Genomic DNA, 22963 nt, shown 5'->3' with positions numbered 1-22963 from the left:
GACCTAGGGCAGTGGTTCCCAAATAATTATAATTAATGGTTAATACCTAGTAGGGACCTCACCTTAGCACTTTTTTCAAGCACTTTATATGACTTAATTCAATCTCTAAAAAATTTCATAAGATAGGTATTGTTAATATCTCTATTTTACACGTGAAGAAATGGAGGTACTGAGAGGTTAAGGGAACAGATACACACAGCTCTGAAAACACCTCTTGAGAAAAAAGTCCAAATTTCTAAGCATACACAAGACTCTCTAAATCTACCCCTATCTTCCTCTACAGCTTCATCTTTTCCTGTCTTCATGTTCCCATTACATCCTCTTCTCAAACAAATGCCCCATCTATTATAAATGACCTGTAGCTCACTCAATCTTTCAGTTAGTTTCATTCATCAGACTACTGTGCACAGTGATTAAGCTTTTCCCAAGTCTCAATTCAACAGTGAACACTCAGCTTCCATGACTGAACTAAAGGAATAAATCCTGTATGATGCCATAACCTCACAGCCCACACACATCCAACTTCCTGAACAAAGTAGAATTCACAACTCTTTCCTAGTGGTACTATAGCACATCTGTCTATGATAGCAATTATAAAAACTTTACTCCAAAGTTGGAAATGCCATAAGGAATTGAGTACCCACATACATTTCTGAAACTGTATCATGAAATATCTCATTCTTTCTGCAGACCAATCTGCTAACAAATACAGAAGTTATAAAAACCTTGAGTTCTAGTCACATTTTGCAGGCTATCTAAGAAAGAAATCAGCAAAAATAAACACTTTTTATACAAAGAACTTTAGAATATAAAAATTGAAAATAATCTACTTAGTGTACTATTTCAACAGAACCTAAATAAAACCAAGATTCTGTAAAGGTTAGAAATTACACACTTCTCAAAGCCAAGGGTGTAAAAGTGCATCCTAGCAGAAAGAAAAACAAAACAGGTGATGCCCGTGGCTCAGTGGGTAGGACGCCGACCACATACACCAAGGGTCCTCAAACTACGGTCTGCGGGTCACATGCGGCAGTGTGAATTGTATTTGTTCCCGTTTTGTTTTTTACTTCAAAATAAGATATGTGCAGTGTGCATAGGAATTTGTTTATAGTTTTTTGTTTTTTTTTTTTAACTATAGTCCGGCCCTCCAACGGTCTGAGGGAGAGTGAATTGGCCCCCTGTTTAAAAAATTTGAGGACCCCTGACATACACAGAAGCTGCCGGGTTCAAATCTGGTCCTGGCCAGCTAAAACAACAATGACAACTACTACAACAACAACAACAAAAATAACAGGGCATTGTGGCAGGCACCTGTAGTCCCAGCTACTTCGGAGGCTAAGTCAAGAGAATCGCTTAAGCCCAAGAGTTTGAGGTTACTGTGAACTGTGATACCACGGCACTCTACCCAGGGTGACATCTTGAGACTCTGTCTCAAAAAAAAAGAAAGAAAGAGAAATTCTTTTTATCCTACAATACTCTCACAATACAGACTTCCATGAGCAGGTATGTGGGAGGTTTTCCCCATACATCAACCAATTCTCCAGCAGACACCAACTGGAATCCTATTAATTCAATTTAATCCTGACACTGTCTATATGGAGTTAGTGTCAGATCCCACAGGTTGAGAATTCAGTCCCCCAAGACTGCCCACCACCCCCACCACCCCTTCAGATGCTAATCACAAGCCCCAGGTTGTGACCTGAGCTTCTGACTGACCAACTAAACTGGAATTCCCACGATCTCCATCTCAGGTTTAATTAATTTGCTAGGTTGGCTCACAGAACTCAGGGAAACACAATTATCAGTTTACTGTAAAGGATTATAAAGGATACAGATGAACAGCCAGATGGAAGCCTTACACAGGTAAGGGGCATGGAGCTTCCATGCCATCTCTGGGCACACTACCCTCCCAGCACCTCCACATGATTCAGCAATTCAGAAGCTCTCCAAACACAAGCAATTTTGGATTTGGAGCCCATGCTTTTAACTAATGTGCCATTACAGTTCCTAAAGTTATATAAATATTTATTCTATAAGTTTAAATATGTATTTGTATATTTTGAAGTCAGTGGAGAACGGCTCAGAAGCTGGTATGATGCTGACCCGAGCCCAGTAGGCCATGAGGAGGTGAAGAGTGGCTGGTAGTCAGGCACTGAGAGATGCTGGCTATGAATCTGACATCTGCTTCACCTCGGTGCAGAAGAGATCAATCCCACCTCTCTGGACAGTGCTGGATGTCAGTAACCAGACGTGACTGCCTGTGATAAAGATGCAGAACCTCAATGAGAGACATTATGGGGTCTGACCAGCCTCAATAAGGCAGAAAAGGCAGCGAAGCACAGTAAAGCCTTGGTGAAGATCTGGAGGTGTGCCTATGATGTCTCCCTCAACCCCTGCCTCAGACGGAGTCTGACCACCCATTCTACAACATCAGGAAGGATCACAGATATACAATTTCACTGAAGATGAGCAACCCTCTTGTGAGAGTCTGAAGGACAGATTGCCATAGTTTTGCCCTTCTGGAATGAAGAAATAGTTCTCCAGACTGATGAGAGAAAATAGATACTGACTGCACCTATGGCAACAGCCTTCAGGTTATTGCCAAGCATTTAGAAGGTTTCTCTGAAGAGGCTATCATGGAGTCCATCAAGCCCATACAATTCCTGGAGGATGAAGAGACTATTGGTAAGGGCATAGAAGTTGTGGCTGTGCAGGGCAAGGCCAAGAAGTAAAAGCCAGGAGAGAGCATACTGCCCACAGAACAGCCTCCCTGCTCTCCCCTTCCTCTGCATCTCTCCCCTGCACATGCGACACTGACCACATCTCAGAAGAATCATAAATTGCAGCTGCAGTTGTGAACTAGTGGCTCCCATTTTCATCTTAGTCATTTTTTCTCCTGCACCCACTCCCTTCATACAATCTAGTCAGAATAGCACCTATGGGACAAGGGTTTTCAGGGAAAACTCCTCTTATCCTAGAGATAAGAGGTAGAACTCAGGTTTTTACCAGCACTTTCTTTACTAGGGACCTGCCTGAGTATTGGCTAGGGAGGAACCATGCTAAGGAATGACCAAATGAAGAGAGCCTCTTTGCTCGCAGAAGACAGTCCTGTACTCTTCTTTAGTCAGGCCACTGCCTGGAGGGCTCTAATCATTTCAGCGGAAGATGAATATAACCTGCATGGTGATGTAAAAAAACTGCTATTTCCTTCCTGACCCCAGAGGAGCTGACTCCCAGAAGACTGAGATCAAGCCTGAATGCTGCATTTATTTTTACAAAAAAAAATATATAAATAATACAAAACAAAAACCCAAAACTGGGGTTTCTAGTGGCAGTTGAAATAGTCCACATATAGACATCAGAAAATAAGCCATTTTGGCGGCTCCTGTGGCTCAGTGAGTAGGGCACCAGCCCCATATACTGAGGGTGGCGGGTTTGAAACTGGCCCCGGCCAAACTGCAACAAAAAATAGCCAGGCGCTGTGGCAGGCACCTGTAGTCCCAGCTACTTGGGAGGCTGAGGCAAGAGAATAGCTTGACCATAAGAGTTTGAGGTTGCTGTGAGCTATGACGCAATAGCACTCTACCGAGGATGACAAAGAAAGACTCTGTCTCAAAAAATAAATATATAAGAAAAGAAGCCATTCCTCACACCTATATAGAATAAGCTCCTTGACTTCTAAGGGGTAGTAGTACATCTGCCCCCTTAGAATTCTTCCCTGGTCTTATTTTGTGGCAGAGAAATACCTCTTGATCATGTCCGAGTGTGTCTTTCACTGATCATATTCTAGTCATCTGGCCCTGCTATGTGGACCCAATACACATTTTGAACATAACTGTACTAATCTTTTTGCCAGAGCAGTATAATAAAGCAGTGATAGGCAATAAATAAATAAATAAAAATAAAAACCCAAGTCCCTACCTCTGAATATCAACAGCTATCATACACACACATATGTACATATGGGAAAGCAAATAATATTTAAATAATTATTTAAATTTTGAAGAAGGAAATAATGTTATAAAACTAACCAGATATCAAGGACTTTTATTTAAAGAATAACTTTAGGCGGCGCCTGTGGCTCAGTTGGTAAGGCGCCGGCCCCATATACCGAGGGTGGCGGGTTCAAACCCGGCCCCGGCTGAACTGCAACCAAAAAAATAGCTGGGCGTTGTGGCGGGCGCCTGTAGTCCCAGATACTTGGGAGGCTGAGGCAAGAGAATCGCTTAAGCCCAGGAGTTGGAGGTTGCTGTGAGCTGTGTGATGCCATGGCACTCTACCGAGGGCCATAAAGTGAGACTCTGTCTCTACAAAAAAAAAAAAAAAAGAATAACTTTACAGTAAGCCCAGTTACTTCAGTCTTTTTTTTTTTTTTTTATTGTTGGGGATTCATTGAGGGTACAATAAGCCAGTTACACTGATTGCAATTGTTAGGTAATACTTCAGTCTTAATTGTAATTAAAATATTCATTCCTTTAGTATCCCATTAACTTTTTCCAAAGCCACAATTAATGTGACAATAGGATTGTATATAATTATAATATAACATTTAATATATTAAACAAGACACTGCAGGTAGAGAAAGAAGAATCAATTTCAAAATTGGCATAAAAAATAATTTTTAACTACATTTTCCTATTTCCTTATTCTCCAACCCAGTTTATAGCTTAATGTTACATTAATCCTAGCTAATAAGACAGACCAGCAAAAAGGAAATCACTAAAAAGATACCTAAGAAGTATGACGACTCAGAATTTCTGGATCATTCATCTTGTACATGAGTTGTCTTTGTAGGCCGGGTGTGGTGGCTCACGCCTGTAATCCCAGCACTCTGGGTAGATTGCATGAGCTCACAGATTTGAGACCAGCCTGAGCAAGAGAAAGACTATGTCTCTAAAAAATAGCTGGGTGATATGACAGGAGCCTGTAGTTCCAGATACTTGGGAGGATGAGGCAAGAGAATAGCTTGAACCCAAGAGTTTGAGGTTGCTATGAGCTGTGACACCACAGCACTCTACCCAAGGCAACAAAGTGAGACTCTGTCTCAAAAAAATAAAAAAAGAGTTATCTTTCTGAATAAACATTTTACCAAGTGCATACTGTATGCTACACCTTTCAAAAGGTAAGGTAAATGCATAATCTATGTCAATCAGTCACCAAAGTCATCTTAGTAACTGCTTTCCTAAACTGGACATACTCAATCACATCTCTAAAACTCTTAGCTTATAAAAAAATCTATACAGGCTGTTTTTTTTTGCAGTTTTTGGCTGAGGCTGGGTTTGAACCCACCACCTCCGGCATATGGGGCCGGCGCCTTACTCCTTTGAGCCACAGGCACCACCCTATACAGGCTGTTTTATAGTCATATTTAAAAACTAGCTTACTCATGTTTTAAGAAGACTCAGTTAGGGCCTTCATGAGCTGAGCGGCCCCATACCTTCGGAAATTGTTGTCAGGGGGCACTGTGTGACATGCCTTCTAAGGAATCTGGTGAGAGCTTTAGAACCCCAATCTCTCAGGGAATGAATGCTGGCAAAGCAACCAGGCCCTGACTGAGGGCAAATAAGTTAGGAAGACAGGACCTGATCTCCTCTACAATAGAGAGTGGCTTCCGGCCCTAATTTTTCACATCGAAACTAGCATATGTTCTCTGCCTCCTAACACCACAGTGTCTAGGCACTATACTGATATGTGTGTGTGTGCATAAAAAAGTTATATATAAAAGTTTATATATATAAAATTATACACACATATGCATTTCTTTGATTTTTTGTTCCTTTTCCCAATTTTTTCTTTAGCGGTTTTTTTCTTCTCTTTTGTTGTTGTGGTGGTTGTTATTTTTCTTGGTTGTATTTTAATTTTTTCATTTTTACTTTCTACAATAGCAAGGCTCCTCCATTTTTGTTGTGGTTATTCAGATGCTTTTATTCTTTCTTTTTTTTTTTTTCTTTTCTGGTAGAGATTTTTCTACTTTTCTTATCTTTCCCAAATAAATTTCTAATACAACAGCTAAGATATCCCTTTTTAAAAAAAAAAATTATATATAACTGTATTTTTAATTTTCCTATTCTTATTTTTTTTCCTCTGAGTGCTATGGGGTCAACAGCATTAGTTTGGCTGAAGGAGGTCAGACTGTGAGGTCACTCTGTGACCTCACAGTCCAGGGTGTCCCTCTAGCTTTGGCCTTTGGAAAGACAGTATTGGCAGGTACTACGACGACATACTAATGAATTCTTTTTTTCTCTCTCTCTACATTTCGCAGGGATGAGGGTCTTGCTTTTGCCCAGGCTGGTAAGGAGCTCCTGACTTTGAGGGACCCACCTAGCCTGGCCCCTCAAAGTCCTAGAGTTACAGGTGTGGCCATAGCACCCTGTCAAACAACACTATTTCTCCTGTTGCTCTCTATCTCACTTTCTGTCCTCCTCCTCCGCTCTTTTTCAATTCTTTTCCTTCTTTATTTTTTTCTTTTTCTCTTCTTTCTCCCTTCTCTTCCTTTTGTACTTATACCAAAAGGCCACTTCAACACCTAACCCCAGAGACAAAGTAATTTAAAGCAAAGGAGGTAGTGAGAAGGAAAAAGTAGGGGAAGAAAGTAAACAGGGAAAAAACACACATAAGGAGGAACCAACAGAAAAATTCTGGCAACATGAAAAACCAAAACAGAGCAACCCCCACAGAAGACCGTGAGGCGGCTACCGCAGAGGATTCCACCTATAAAGAATTAATGGAAACGACAGAAAGGGAACTTAAAATATGGATGGCAAAGACAAAAGGGAATTGATGAGAAAGGGGACAAACAGAACCAAAAAATAGATGAAAGATATGAAGAATATAGAAAGGATATGCTGGGGGCTTAAGGAAATGAAGAAGTCTATCAGGGAACTTAAAGATGCAGTACAAGGTATCAATAATAGACTAGACCATAGAGAAGAAAGAAATGCAGAGCTAGAGGATAAAGCTCTCAAGCTAACTCAGGTAGTTAAAGAGGCAGAAAAGAAAAGAGAGAAAGTAGAACATTCACTCAGAGAATTATGGGACTTCACAAAGCATTTAAACATAGGAATTATAGATATCCCTGAAAGGGAAGAAGAATGCCCCAGAGGAATGGAAACCCTATGGGAGGATATTATAAATATCCTCCGAAGATTTCTCTAAAAATTCTGAAACAATCCCTTTAGAGATATGGAGCCCTGGGTCATCCCAACACAGAGTATTGACAAGACACATTTTAACGAACCTGTCCAAAGTCAAAACAGAAGAGAAATTTTGTAAGAAGCCAAGAATAAGCGCCAACTTACTTAACTTACTTACAGGGGCAGATTCATGGTGGGGGAGAGGGGACTTTTCAGCTGAAACTTTTGAAGCCAGAAGAGAATGGTCTTCTATCTTTAACCATCTTAAACAAAACAATTTTCAGCCCAGAATTCTGTATCCTGCTAAACTAAGCTTCAAAAATCAATGGAGAAAGCAAATTTTTTACTGATAGGCAAACACTGAGGAAATGTGCCACAAGACCAGTTACAGGAAATGCTTAGATCTATTCTCCACACTGACAATCACAATGGACCACCAGCAAAGTAAACACCCAGAAACTAAAGGACAAAGGATAAAACTAAGCAACAGACTTTCAAAACTAAGATGAATAGAACTCCAACACACTTATCAATTCTTTCAATGGATGTTAAAGTCTTGAATCCCCCACTGAAGAGGCACACCCTGGCCAACTGGATAAAAAAGCATAAGCCATCCATATATGTCATCTCCAGGAAACATACCTAAACTTGAAGGTCAAATCAAGACTCAGAGTAAAGGGATGGAAAACAGTATTTCAGGCAAATGGAAATCAGAAGAAAGGAGAGGTCGAAATCTTATTTTCTAATACAAGTGGATATAAAGCAACTAAAGTTAAGAAAGACAAAGATGGTCACTTCATTCTGGTTAAGGGAACAATACAAGAGGACATCTGAATTCTATTTATGCCCCCAACTTAAGTGCTCCCAGACTTATGAAACAGACCTTGACTGCTCTCAGCAATATGATGTCCCATAATACCATAATAGCTTGGGACTTTAACACCATTCTAGCAGATCTGGATAGATCCTCTAAACAAAGATACAAGGAACTTAAATGTGACCCTAGATAAAATGGGCTTAAAAGACAGAGAAAACGGGGCGGCGCCTGTGGCTCAGTCGGTAAGGTGCCGGCCCCATATACCGAGGGTGGTGGGTTCTAAACCCGGCCCTGGCCAAACTGCAACCAAAAAATAGCCGGACGTTGTGGCGGGCGCCTGTAGTCCCAGCTACTCGGGAGGCTGAGGCAAGAGAATCGCTTAAGCCCAGGAGATGGAGGTTGCTGTGAGCTGTGTGAGGCCACAGCACTCTACCCAGGGCCATAAAGTGAGACTCTGTCTCTACAAAAAAAAAAAAAAAAAAAAAAAAAAAGACAGAGAAAACGGGCGGCGCCTGTGGCTCAGTTGGTAAGGTGCCGGCCCCATATACCGAGGGTGGCAGGTTCAAACCCGGCCCCGGCTGAACTGCAACCAAAAAATAGCCGGGCGTTGTGGCGGGCGCCTGTAGTCCCAGCTACTCGGGAGGCTGAGGCAAGAGAATCGCTTAAGCCCAGGAGTTGGAGGTTGCTGTGAGCTGTGTGAGGCCACGGCACTCTACCGAGGGCCATAAAGTGAGACTCTGTCTCTACAAAAAAAAAAAAAAGACAGAGAAAACACCATCCCAAAGCTAGGGAATACACATTCTTGTCAGCCCATGAAACACACTCCAAAATAGATCATATCCTAGTATACAAATCAATCCTCAACAAAATTAAAAGAATTGACATTATCCCTCTTATCTTCTCAAACCACAAGGCAATAAAGGTGGAACTTAACTCCAACAAAAATGTTCAGCCCGACACAAAGGCATGAAAATTAAACAACCTTACCCTGAATGTCAGTGGGTCAAATAAGAGATAAAGGGGTAAATTGTTAAACTCCTTGAACATAACAATGAAGCTACAAGTTACCAAAACCTGTGAAATACTGCAAAAGCAGTCCTAAAAGAGAAATTTATCACATTAGATGCCTACATCCAAAAAACAAAGAGAACAACTTAATGAATCGTTTGAGGAAAATGGAAGGAGGAGGAGCCTGACGGCAGAGGGGTGGACGGGCGGCTCTCTGGGGCGAGAGCTGGGCACCGTGGGCGCCATAGGGGGTTCCCCCCGATGTACAGTCCCTCCTGGGCCGAGCAAGGGGTGGCCGCTGTGCCCATGTCACTGCTCTCGAGGTGCGGAGGGCCTGCAGGACCCTGCCCAGGCAGCGCTGACGGGCTGGGAGAGTGGGGGGCCGGCGTCCCCTCAGGACGACAGTGGGTGCAGCGCCGCCCCCGCCCCTTGCCTCACCGGGCGCCTGGGACACGTTTCCTTGGCACCCGGACTGGCCTTGGACCACGGGCGGGGCTCCCAAAGTGACAGGCACAACAGTCCTCCCCACGCAGCCTGGGTTTGTGGGGCGCTATGCAGAGATCAGTGGCTCCAGGGACCGGAAGTGTCTGGGTGGGTTTCTTCCCCCTTTGAATCCGGGCAACGTCTTTCCTGTGAACATCTGCCCAGGAATCCTGCCCTAAAAGCGGTGGGGGGAGGAGGCTGCTGGAGACTCAGGAATGAAAGCTATTGATTGATTTGAAAATCCCTGGGTCTCAAAAGTTTGGAGACAACTCAGAATACTACACAATGTCAACAGCAGGAGTTCCTGCTCAGGACATTAGAGTCCCATTAAAAGTCGGATTTCTACATAATGGTCAAGCCATGGGCAACCTGAAGACCTGCTGGGACAGTCCGCAGTGGGTTTAAAAACAACTTTTCAAATATTAAAGCAATAACCATGGCCTACAATAACCATGGCTCCTGACATCTACTGCTCAGGAGCACCTAACATTTACTGGGCACACTTCAAAATCTATTCTCATGAATGGCCACTACTCTACAGAAAAGGATCCATCTCAAAAGTCCAGCTTGCCCCCTCTCATTATTCCTCCAAGTGATAACTTGGGACAACATAATGAGGATCAAGTTGTCTGTGGTTTTAAGAGACTCTCAGTGAACGGGGCCTGTGCCTCTACTCCTCCACTCATACCCATAAAAAGCTCCCCTTCACTCTTCTCCAGCACAACTCTCTGTGAATGGGCTCTAGGCCCCTTCCGCTACTGCCAATCTCTGAAGACTGAGTCTCTCTGGACGAGACAGACTGTGAGGTAGAATTCCTAACAAGCTCAGATACAGACTTCCTTTTAGAAGACTGTACATTTTCTGATTTCAAATATGATGTTCCTGGCAGGCAAAGTTTCCATGAGTGTGGACACATCAACTATGCTTATTTTGACACCCCAGCTGTTTCTACAGATCTCAATGACACATCTGACCAAAACAGAGGTGTCCCAAGTCCAAATCCTCCTCCACCTCAGACGCACCAAAGGGTTAAGAAGGTCTCACTCAGGACCAGCCAGATCCCTTAACAAATCGGCCATAAGGATATCCAGCTGTCTACACGGAGCTTCTCCTAACTCTGATGAAAACAAACCTGAGGTTCCCGCCCCCCCCAGGGTTCCCATACCTCCTAGGCCAGCAAAGCCAAATTACAGAAGGTGGTCAGCAGAAGTCACTTGCAGCAATTACAGTGATGAAGACAGGCCTCCCAGAGTGCCGTCCAGGGAACCTGTATCCAGGAGTAACTTGCGCACCCAGAGCCCTAAAAGCCTTCCTTCTTACCTCAACAGGGTTAATGCCCCAGACCCAGAGCTTTGCTCCTGATCCCAAATGAGTCAGCAGCAAAACTCTACAGAGACAGCAGCAAAGGGTCTGCCAACAAGATTCTCTGCATCATGCCCATTATTTAAAATGGGAAGAAAGTTGGTGTAACACATTAATACCTACTACCTGAGAGACCACCATACCTCGACAAGTATGAAAAATTTTTTAGGGAAGCAGAAGAAACAAATGCAAGCCCCCAAATCCAGCCATTGCCTGCTGACTGCAGTGTAGTCTCAGCCATGGAAAAGCTGGACTCTAAAGCAAAGATGGATCCAGGCAGCCACATGAAGCATAAGCACTTGTCCTAAGTGGTTTCTCCTTAGACCGCAGGACTGTGGTTCAGCAGAGTTTGCATAGGAGCAGATGCTCTCGATTTTCCATTTTGATTGAGGTTCACAGAAAAATCTTTCAGATTGTAAAGTAAAATAAGTGAGCAGTCTTAATGAGAAAAATTTAGAGCAGTCATGAGATGCTATTATGCTGAGAATCCCTGATTTTGTTAGAGATGGAGAAAAGTTTATTCAAGTTTATAATTTAAAGATGTGATGGCAGGGAGGGAGGATGGCGAAACTTTTTATATATTCTTACCTTATATGCCTACATATAAACTTGTGGTATAATCACAGATCATAGTTGCAGGTTAACCAGTTAGTTACTATCTTAGAGTAATATATATTCAGAATAGCTAAAACCCAACCTGAGATAGGAATCCTGACAGACTGAAAACTGAGCAAATGGAAAAAATACAGTGTTGCTTAGATCGGAATTATCAAAAAAGATTATTGTTTTGTAGGTTTGAAGATTTGTGGCTTTTAGGCCTGTTCTATTTTGTTTTGTTTATTTTTGCAAGCGGTCTTTTCAAAAGAGGGCAGGGTGCACATCCTTCACCGTGACGGTGCCGACCTAGTTTGGAGGTCATCCCAAGGCCTCATGCTTCCAGCCAGGTCTCAACTTTTGTCTTGTTGAGGGGAGAGACAGAAGCTTATCTGGCAACCAGTCACCTGCACATGTCTTACATCTTGACGTGTAGAAAGAAACAGAATTAGTGAACAGTTTTTCCTTACAATTCCCACTTGATTCCACCCACTGAAGTGGCCGCTTATAGTACAGGCCTTGCAGACATAGTTGGGGTCTTGAGACTCCAGTGGAAAAGCACACTCGATGCCAGTGTTTAGCATGTCAGTTTTACAAAATAATGAAGCAATTAGCTATATGATTGAGAGTTACTGTGTGGGGATGTGTGTTATATTTATTTTTTAGACTGTATTAATAAATAAATACAACACAAGCTGGCCTTGTGTTGCTGGTTCCTATTCAGTATTTCCTGGGGATTGTTTGCTTTTTAAGTAAAACACTTCTGATCAATAGTGCGGTATGTCTTCATACCAGAGGTCACATCAGCATCTTTCTGCTTAGAAACTCTCCCAGCTGGCTGCTTCACCTAGGTGCAGTGAGACACACAGCTTGTGTTCATCTTCACATCCTTCAATGGATTCAGCTTGAGTAGATAAGCACAAGAGAGAAGGTGCTCACTAACAAAGGGACACTGCTACAATGTTCTCTTACTAGTTAAACAAGCTGTTTACAGTTTAAACTACTGAGTATTATTTGAGCTATTTAAGGCTTATTATATTTTAGTATGAACTAAATGAAGGTTAAAACATGCTTAAGAAAAATGCACTGATTACTGCACTATGTGTAAAGTATTGGACAAAGAATTTTATTCATTTTGTTGCATTATTTTGAATATTCTCTTTTCATTTTAATAAAGTTATAACACTTATTCATAAAAAAAAGAAAATGGAAAAAGAACCTAACAGAAGAAAACCTAAAAGAAACCAAACCTAACAGAAGAAAAGAAATAACCAATATTAAATCAGAAATAAATCAAATTGAAAACAAAACAACTGTTCAGAAAATTAATGCAAACAAAAAGTTGGTTCTTTGAAAGAATAAATAGGGGTCGGCACCAGTAGCATAGTAGTTACGGCGCCAGCCACATACACCTAAGGTGGCGGGTTCGAACCCGGCACGGACCAGCTATACAACTGCAACAAAAAAATAGCCAGGTGTTATGTCGGGCACCTGCAGTCCCAGCTACTTGGGAGGCTGAGGCAAGAGAATCGCTTAAGCCCAAGAGTTTGAAGTTGCTGTCAACTGTGATGCCACAGCTCTCTATCGAGAGTGACATAGTGAGACTTTGTCTCAAAAAAAATAAATAAATAAATAAAATTGATAAACCTTTGGCTAGATTAACTAGAAACAGACAAGTAAAAGAAATAAAAAAGGGGAAATGACAACAGATATCACAAAGATACAAGAAATCTCTGACTGCTACAAGAAACTCTATGCCCAGAAATTTGTCAATGTGGAAGAAATGAACCAATCTCTGGAATCGCACCCTCTCCCTAGAGTTAACCAAAAACAAAAAGATCTCTTGAACACACTAATATCAAGCACTGAAATATAAGAAACAATAAAAAATCTTGGCTCCGTGCCTGTCGCTCAGTGAGTAGGGTGCCAGCCACATACACTGAGGCTTGCGGGTTCAAGCTTGGCCTGGGTCAGCTAAACAACGACACTGCAACCAAAAAAATAGCAGGGTGATGGCTCGGCGCCCGTAGCACAGTGGTTATGGCACCAGCCACATACACTGAGGGTGGCAGGTTTAAACACAGCCCGGGCAGCCAAACAACTGCAACGAAAAAACAGCTGGGCACTGTGGCAGGCTCCTATAGTCTCAGCTACCTGGGAGGCTAAGGCAAGAGAATCGCTTAAGCCCAAGAGTTTGAGGCTGCTGTGAGCTGTGATGCCATGGCATTCTACTGAGAGTAACATAGTGAGACTCTGTCTCAAAAAAAAATCTTCCAACAAAAAAATCTCTGGACCAAATGGCTGCACAACAGAATTCTATCAAATCTTCGAGCTCATATCTATACCACAGAAACTATTCCAAAACACTGAAAAGAAAGGAACCTTCCCCAACATGTTCTATGAAGCAAACCATCTCACTCTGATACCAAAACCAGGAAAAGACCCAACTAAAAAGAACTGCAGACCGATTTCACTAATGAGTATAGATGCAAAAATATTCAATAAACTCTTAGCCAATAGATTACAGCTACCCATTAAAAAAAAATTATACATCACAATCAAGTAGACTTCATCCCAGGGATGCAAGGCTGATTTAACATATGCAAATCCATAAATATAATTCACTGTATCAACAGAAGCAAAAACAAAGACCATATGATCCTCTCAACAGTTGTACAAAAAGCATTTGATAAAATTCATCATCTTTTTCTAACAAGAACACTTAAGAATTCAAGCATTAGGTGGCACATTTCTTTTTTTTTTGTTTGTTTGTTTGTTTTTTTTTGTAGAGACAGAGTCTCACTTTATGGCCCTCGGTAGAGTGCCATGGCATCACACAGCTCACAGCAACCTCCAACTCCTGGGCTTAAGCGATTCTCTTGCCTCAGTCTCCCGAGTAGCTGGGACTACAGGCACCCACCACAACGCCCAGCTATTTTTTGGTTGCAGTTCAGCCAGGGCCGGGTTTGAACCCGCCACCCTCGGTATATGGGGCCAGCGCCTTACCGACTGAGCCACAGGCGCCGCCCAGTGGAACATTTCTTAAACTCATTAAAGCCATCTATGACAAACCCACAGCTAGTATCATACTGAACGTGTTAAAACTGAAAGCTTTTCCACTTAGAACTGGAACCAGACAAAGATGTCCTCTATTGCCACAACTATTCAACATAGTGCTAGACGTTCTAACCAATGCAATCAGGCAAAAGAAGGATATAAAGGGTATCCAAATTGGAGCAGAGGTCAAATTCTCGCTCTTTGCTGATATGATGCTTATACTTACAGAACCCCAAAGACTCAACCACAAGACTCCTGGAAGTGATCAAGAAATACAGTAACATCTCAGGGTATAAAATCAACGTCCATTAATCAGTAGCCTTTCTATATGCCAATAACACCCAAGTTGAGAAGCTAATCAAAGATACAATTCCCTTCACAGTAGCTTCAAAGAAAATGAAATACCTAGGAAGATATCTAACTAAAGAGGTGAAGGACCTCTACAAAGAGAATTATGAAACCCTAAGAAAAGAAACAGAAGGCGGCAAAAGACATTAACAAATGGAAGAGCATACCATGCTCCTGGCTGGGAAGAACCAACATTGTTAAAATGTAACAAAAACTTAGAATAGCAAAAGTAAAAACCCCAGACAAAAACTACAACTAATTTAAGTGACAAGGTACATCATAAACCTCAAGGTTTAAGAAAGAACCAATCATCATTAGCTACATACAGTACTTGAGTAATTTCTTTTTTAAGAGACAGAGTCTTACTTTGTCACCCTCAGTAGAGCGCTGTGTCATCACAGCTCACAGCAACCTCTAGCTCTTGGGCTTTAGTGATTCTCTTGCCTCAGCCTCCTGAGAGCCAGGACTACAGGCGCCTGACACAATGCCCAGCTACTTTTGTTGCACTTGTCACTGCTGATTTAGCTGACCAGGTTAGAACCACCACCCTTGGTACAAGGGGCCAGTGCCCTACCCATTGAGCCACAGGCGCCACCCAAGAATAGGATATTCTAATGGACTTGACAAGAACAGAAGATCTCCAACTCTCTTTTAAAGTTCACAGAGGTCAAAACCAAGCAAAACTGCCTACCTGGACTAAGTCCCAAACTGAGAAGATACTGCTAGGAAGAGAATCTAAACTGACATGGTCAAGATCAAAAGCAGCATGTAACAGAAAAAAAAAAGAGCCAGATAAAAATGGGCAAAGAGAAAGAAGATCTCAGAAAGTATAAGACAGTATCTTTTTACTTTATCATGAAAACACTACAGCGATGAAGTTAGGAAATCTAACCCCAACAACGCTACTCTTCTAGAAGTTGAAGAAAATTAATTTTACATAAAAATGACCCAAGAAGGCCAGGCACAATGGCTCACGCCTGCAATCCTAGTGCTCTGGGAGGCAGAGCCAAGTGGACCACTTGAGCTCAGGAGTTTGAGACCAGCCTAAGCTAGAGCCAGGCATAGCGGCAGATGCCTATAGTCCTAGCTACTCAGGATATTGAGGCCAGAGGATTGCTTGAACCCAAGTTTGAGGTTGTTGTGAGCTCTGAAGCCACAGCACCCTATGGGTGACAAAATGAAAGTCTGTCTCAAAAAAAAAAAAAAACCCAAATAAAAAATTGTTACTGAATTGCAAACAAAGTTATTTTAGGAAAAAGAGTATGAAACAGAACAATATATGTATAGATTAAAAAAAAAGAAGTTACCATAAAATAAATGAAAGCCCCAACCAAATTTTTTTCAAAACTAAAAAGAACTTTTTAAAATGCCCAGACAACTAAACAAATATCACAAATATGAATTAGAAAAATAAAGAAATATGGTAACAGAACTCTGGAAAGAAATGAAAAAATCATTTCAGAAACAAAGACTAAATTAGAAGAACAAAGAAACATAACAGATAATGCTTTAAAAATAGAAGATAAAGGTCAGAATGGACATGGTGGTGTGAACCTGTAGTCCCAGCTACTTCAAGAGGCTAAGGCAGGAGGATGGCTTGAGCCCAGGAGTTTGAGACCAGTCTGGGCAATGGCAAGACCTCATCTCTACAAAAAACTTAAAAAATTAGCCTGGGGGGTGGGGGAACGTGTGTGCGGAGCCTGTGGCTCAAAGGAGTAGGGCACCAGCCCCATATACCGGAGGTGGCAGGTTCAAACCCAGCCCCAGCCAAAAACTGCAAAAAAGAAAAAAAAAAAACTAGCCAGGCACAGTGGTACATAACTGTAGTCCCAACTACTCATGAGGCTGAGGCAGGACGAGTGCCTGAGCCCAGGAATTTGAAGTAAAAGTAAGCTATGATGATACCACTGTACTCTAACCCATGCAACACAGTGAAAAACTATCTCAAAGGAAAAAAAAAATGAAAAATGAAGAGAAAAAGAGTAAAACAGAAATGAAGAAAAAAGACAGAAAGGATTCAAGAAAAAAATGACAAATACTGAGCATATGATAGAAGTCACCAAAGAAGAAAAACAAGACAATGATACAGAAAAATACTAAAAACTATACTTGAAAGAAAACTTTCCTAAAATTAAAAAAAAAAAAACAATATATGAAAAGGATACACTGCATACCTAAAAAATTCAACTCAAAGCAATCAACACCAGACAGAGCCTAATAAAATTATTAGATTTTAAAGGGGGGGGAGAATCTCGGGCATTGGGATGAAAAGACCAAACTTTTTTTTTTTTTTACAGTTTTTGGCCGGGGCTGGTTTTGAACCTGCCACCTCCAGCATATGGGGCCAGCGCCCTACTCCTTTGAGCCATGGGCGCCACCCCAAAGACCAAACTTTTATAAGGTAAAAAAATCAGACTGCCATCAGGCTTTCCCAATAATGGTTAAAAAAAAAAAAAAAAAACAGCATATTTAAGACACTCGAGGGGGAAAAAATATGACAGAAGGCCTTTATGTTCAGATAAAAATGACTACCTAGTATAAAGGGATCAACAAGCAAAAGTAATGCAGGGAATGCTGTTCTCTCGAAACTGCACTGAAAAATATTCTTCAGTAGGGGTTGGCAAATCTTTCTGTAACACACCAGATAAGATTTTAGGCTCTATGGGCTACATACTATTTCTACTGCATATTCTGCTTTTTAAAAATAGCTCTTTAAAATGCAAAAGCCAAGATTACACCAAGCCTTTTGCAAAGGAACAAATACCTGGGTTTCCTACTCCTGGGAGGGTGGGAGGTGCAGGGCTAGGAGGCTGGCGTTTTAATTCAAGGAAAGGCCAGTGATAGTGCTTTTTTTTTTTTTTGAGACAGAGTCTCAAGTAGACTGCCATGGCGTCACAGCAACCTCAAACTCTTGGGCTTAAGCGATTCTCTTGCCTCATCCTCCCAAGTAGCTGGGACTGCAGGCACCTGCCACAACGCCCGGCTATTTTTTGGTTGCAGTTGGCCTGGGCTGGATTTGAACCCTCCTGCTCTGGTGTATGTGGCTGGCGCCCTAGCCACTGAGCTACAGGCGCCGAGCCTAGAGACAGGGGTCTTGCTCTGGTCTTGAACTCCTGAGTTCAGGCGACCCCCTGCCTCAGACTCCCAGAGTGCTGAGATTACAGGCGTCAGGCACCGCACCTGGCCTAGAGGCATCACAGTTAATTAAGCCATCATCTATAGTTGATTGGGAACCCAAGTGTAACTGCACTTAACTATTAAGGTAATAATGGATACAGAATCTGTTATGTGAGATGGATTCACGAAGACAGTGGTTCTCAACCTATGGGTCACGACCCACAGAATATTAAAGGCTCACAGCTTTAGGAACGTTGAGAACCACTGCTTTAAGAGCTCTTATGCAGTTCCTCAAGAAAATAACAAGTTCAGTTATATTAACTCAGCTCAACTTACAGGTGAAGAATCAGAGAGCTTTCATGATGTCCTTTTTAAAAAAGCCACACAGGTTGATTACTAAAAAGCAAATACAAAATTTAATTGTGCAAATTGCTGGAATGTAAAATCAGTTTCATCAAGTTTCTTGTGTGAAGTAAGGGCAATTAATGGGAAAGAATGGGATCCAGAAACGTCTAAAAAAAAGCTAAAGGTGCCTGTTCAGTGGTCCAGAGTTGATATTATCCACTCCAGCTTCAGAAACCTGGTCAATCAATTGTAATGGATGTCTACTGCAACCGACTGGATGACATGATGACTATGCTTGCATTAAGCAGCAAGATTGGTCAAGGAGACAGACCAATCTTCTTGCAAGACAATGCTGTCAAACACAAACAACATGGCTCAAACTACAGAAGCTGGACGTGGAAACTCTGTCATCTGTCATCCACCATACTCACCAGACCTTCACCAACTAACTACCACTTCTTTCAGGCTTTATACCACTTTCTGCAAGGAAAAATATTCAATTCTCAAAAAGCAAGAGCCCGCAGGCCCAGTGGCTCATATCTGTAATCCTAGCACTCTGAGAGGCTGAGACATGTGGATTGCTTGAGCTCAAGAGTTCAAGACCAACCTTACCAGGAGCAAAATCCCGTCTCTAAAAATAGCTGAACATTGCAGTGGGCGCCTATAGTCCCAGCTACTCAGGAGGCTAAGACAAGAGGATCATTTGAGCCCAGGAGTTTGAGGTTGCTGTGAACTATGACACCATGGCACTCTACCAAGGACAATGAAATGAAACTCAGTCTCAAAAAAAAAAGCTATGGGCCAAGCTGGACGCCCATAGTACAATGGTTAGGGCACTGGCCACATGCTCCAGGGCTAGTGGGTTCCAACCCAGCCCAGGCCTGCTAAACAAACAAACAAAATTGCTGGGCAATGTGGCAAGCACCTGTAGTCTCAGTTACTAGGGAGGCTGAGGCAAGAGAATCGCTTGAACCCAAGAATCTGAGGTTGCTGGGAGCTACGACGCCATGGCACTCTACCACAGGTGACAAAAAGACTCTTGCCTCAATTTAAAAAAAAAGCTATGGGCCAGACACAGCGGCTCATGCCTATAATCCTAGTACTCTGGGAGGCCCAAGTGGGAATCTCCTTGAGGTCAAGAGTTCAAGACCCCATCTATACTCAAGATAGAAAAACTAGCAGGCATTGTGGCAGGTACCTATAGTCCCAGGTGCTCGGGAAGCTAAGGCAGGGGGAATCACTTGAACACAGGAGTTTGAGATTGCTGTTAACTAGGACTGAGGTAGTAACGCTCTTGCCTGGCCAACAGAATGAGACTCTGTCTCAAAAGAAAAAAAAAATTGTGGAACAAACACCTTTAATGATTTCACAGCCACTCACTTTCCAGGCTTCTTCACTGCTGGCACAAACAAGCTACATTAAGGTGGCAAAACTGTGTTCACAGTTCTTGGGTGGTGCCTGTGGCTTAGTGAGTAGGGTGCCAGCCCCATATACCAAGGGTGATGGGTTCAAACCCGGCCCTGGCCAAACTGCAACAAAAAAATAGCTGGGTGTTGTGGCAGGTGCCTGTAGTCCCAGCTACTCAAGAGGTGAAGCAAGAGAATCACCTAAGCCCAAAGAGCTGGAGGTTGCTGTGAGCTGTGATGCCACAGCACTCTACCAAGGGTGACAAAGTAAGATTTTGTCTCTAAAAAGAAAAAAACTGTGTTGACAGTTCAGGCGTAACTTTTGATCAAAATCGGACATTTCAAATTTAATGACTTAAAAGATTCTAAACTTCATGTGTTAGCTTATGAAGCTGAAGATGTCTCTAAATGGCTTACTTGGTAGTTGATTAAAACTCAAGGCTCAGAAGGTGCCTGTGGCTCAAAGGAGTAGGGCGCTGGCCCCATATGCTGGAGGTGGTGAGTTCAAACCCAGCCCCAGCCAATAAAACAAACTCAAGGCTCAATGATAGCCTACATTTAATGAAGTTGAGATATTAGATTTTCACTGGCATTTTTTTTGTTGTTGTTTTTTAACACAGCTCACAGCAACCTCAAACTCTTGGGCTTAATCGATTCTCTTGCCTCAGCCTCCCGAGTAGCTAAGACCACAGATGCCCACCAGAACGCTATTATTTTGTTTGCAGTTGTCACTGTTTAGCAGGCCCAGTGTATGTGGCTAGCGCCTTACGTAAATGAGCTACAGGCACAGAGCCTTCAGTGGCATTTTTTTGTAAGTGGAATCCAAAATCTTAGGAAGATAATAAGACTGGAGTGGATTTATCCTCTGCAACCTGCACACCTACAATGCAACTATATTCCCTGAGAAAGCCCAAGAGACATTATTTTAGTGAGCAGATACTGCATCCATGAAAAGTTCTGTGGCTGCTCTTCTTCGTAGGTCAGGGATAACTATAGGGAATGCCACCATTGAGGTAGGTGCCTTGATTTTACTGAGAATAATGGCATCCCAAAGTAGCAGTGGACAAGTGACAACCCTTAACCCCAAAGATGAGGGCAGCAGACCATCTGTCTGGTTTCCAGACCTAGTCAATTCACAGACCCAGAACTTCTGACTGAGAAGAGACTGGATTCCCTTTAGGAAGGATTCTGGACCATTATTGCAAGTATAGACCATAAATCTTCCTCCAAGCCTTCCCAAAGGAATTACACCCATTTTAGAGCTGTGACAATTTTGCTCCCCGAATCTAATACATTTGACAATGTCTAGAGGAATTTTTGGTTGTCACAATTTGTTTTCATCTGACAACTAGTGGGTAGAGGACAGGGATGCCTAACAGGACAGCCTCCACAATGAAGCATTAATGATCTAGTCTTAAAGGGCCCTATGATCTAGACCCCATTATCTCACTGATCTAATCTCCCACTACTCACTACCTTGCTCACTTATGTTCAGCTACTACCTCTTTGCTATCCATGAAACACATACAGAACTCTCCTGTCTCATAGCCTTTGCCATTTTCCTGTCTACCTGGAATGCTCTCCCAGATATCCACATAGTTCACTTTCTCATTTCCTTTAGACCTCTAATTAAATGTCACTGTTTACAATTGCAATAACCCTTTCCATCAAAGTACACTGTACCTCATTTGTCCGCTTTATCTTCCTCCATAGCATCGGTTCTCAACCTGTGGGTCAGAACCCACAGGAACTGTATTAAAAGCTCACGGCATTAAGAAGGTTGAGAACCACTGCTCTATAGAAACAATCCATTTTAAATGTTCTGTATTATTTGTTTAGCAGTCATCTCTCCATCCCTGGAATATAAACTCTGTAAGAACAAGAATTATCTCCATTTTATTCATTACTGTACCTATACTAGTTTCTTGTAATAGGCACTTAAACACATTTTTCATTTTGTTGAATGAAAGCATGAATAGTGAATTGGATAGGCATTAAGGATGTGGAGGCATAAAGCAATCTAAAATGATCAAGAGGTAGTTATCTATTGTTTGTATCTGTCTGGTACCTTGCTCTGAAAACAGAGGGACTTTACCTAACAAATGCAATCAGTGTAAACTGGCTTATGGTACCCTCAATGAACCCCCGACAATAAAAAAAAAAAAAAAAAAAAAAAAAGAGGATATTTTTCAGGTGGTGCCTGTGGCTCAGTGGGTAGGGAGCCGGGCCCATATACCGAGGGTGACAGGTTCAAACCCAGCCCCAGCCAAACTGCAACAACAACAACAACAAAAATAGCTAGGCGTTGTGGTGGGCGCTGTAATCCCAGCTACTTGGGAGGCAGAGGCAAGAGAATTGCGTAAGCCCAAGAGGTTGAGGCTGCTGTGAGCTGTAACGCCACAGCACTCTACCAAGGGCAACATATTCTCAAAAAACAAAAAAGAAAATTGTCTTCCCTTTCACATATCTATAACTCCCAATGAACATTATACTTGTTTCCCCAAATTCTGCCCTTTCTACCATAAAAAAAAAGATACGAAAGGAAAATCCCATTGGGATACTTCCTGAAATAATATTAATTTGTGGAAGACAGATTTTTTTTTCCATTTTTTCATAGATTTTTAAAATATCAAGTTTTTCATTTTAGAAACATGGTACATCACTATTTTTTTCATGTGCTAGGGTTTTCATAAATTCTAAATGTTCATAAACTATGAAAAATCATACAAAGATCAATATAAAGAAGCAAAGAAAATATTATTAAATATTGAAATTTAAGAACTTCTGAAACTCAATTTTATGAAAAACAGGAAGATTGAAAGAATTGGAGCAGGCTGGGCACGGTGGCTCATGCCTATAATCCTAGCACTCTTGGAAGACCGAGGTGGGTGAATTGCTTGAGCTCACAAGTTCAAAACCAGTGTGGGCAAAAAGCAAGACTGCGTCTCTACTAAAAATAGAAAAACTGAGGCAAGAGAATCACATGAACCCAAGAGTTGGAGGTTGCTGTGAGCTATGATGCCTTTGTGCTCTACCCAGGGTAACAGCTTTAGATTCTGTCTCAAAAAACAAAAAGAAAGAAAGAATTGGAGCAAACATTTTGATTCTTAAATAATTCAAGTGTCACACAGAATGGAAGGCAAGAAAAAAACAGTATATTCATTCCTACTTCCTTTCACCGATTTCTAAGGTTTCCATGACACTACCCATGGCTACTAGTCTTTCTCCTTTGCTTCCAAAAATGACTGCCTAATATATGCTTGGTATTGCATGTGTACTAAGCCACTGAAACC

At 41.9% G+C, this 22963-nt stretch overlaps 1 protein-coding gene and 2 pseudogenes across 3 annotated transcripts in view; 2 read left to right on the top strand and 1 right to left on the bottom strand.

Annotated features, from left to right (window-relative positions):
• ZMYM4 (zinc finger MYM-type containing 4) overlaps positions 1–22963 on the bottom strand; it is a 181324-nt gene that overhangs the window by 114668 nt on the left and 43693 nt on the right. The window lies entirely within an intron of this gene.
• Positions 1835–2732, top strand: LOC128575435 (phosphoglycerate mutase 1-like; annotated as a pseudogene).
• LOC128575239 (ERBB receptor feedback inhibitor 1-like) lies at positions 9727–11126 on the top strand (annotated as a pseudogene).

This window comes from Nycticebus coucang, chromosome 22 (assembly GCF_027406575.1).
Source record: "Nycticebus coucang isolate mNycCou1 chromosome 22, mNycCou1.pri, whole genome shotgun sequence".
Taxonomy (NCBI): domain Eukaryota; kingdom Metazoa; phylum Chordata; class Mammalia; order Primates; family Lorisidae; genus Nycticebus; species Nycticebus coucang.
Note: the sequence above shows the minus strand (reverse complement) of the source record. Positions and strands in the feature narration are given on the sequence as shown.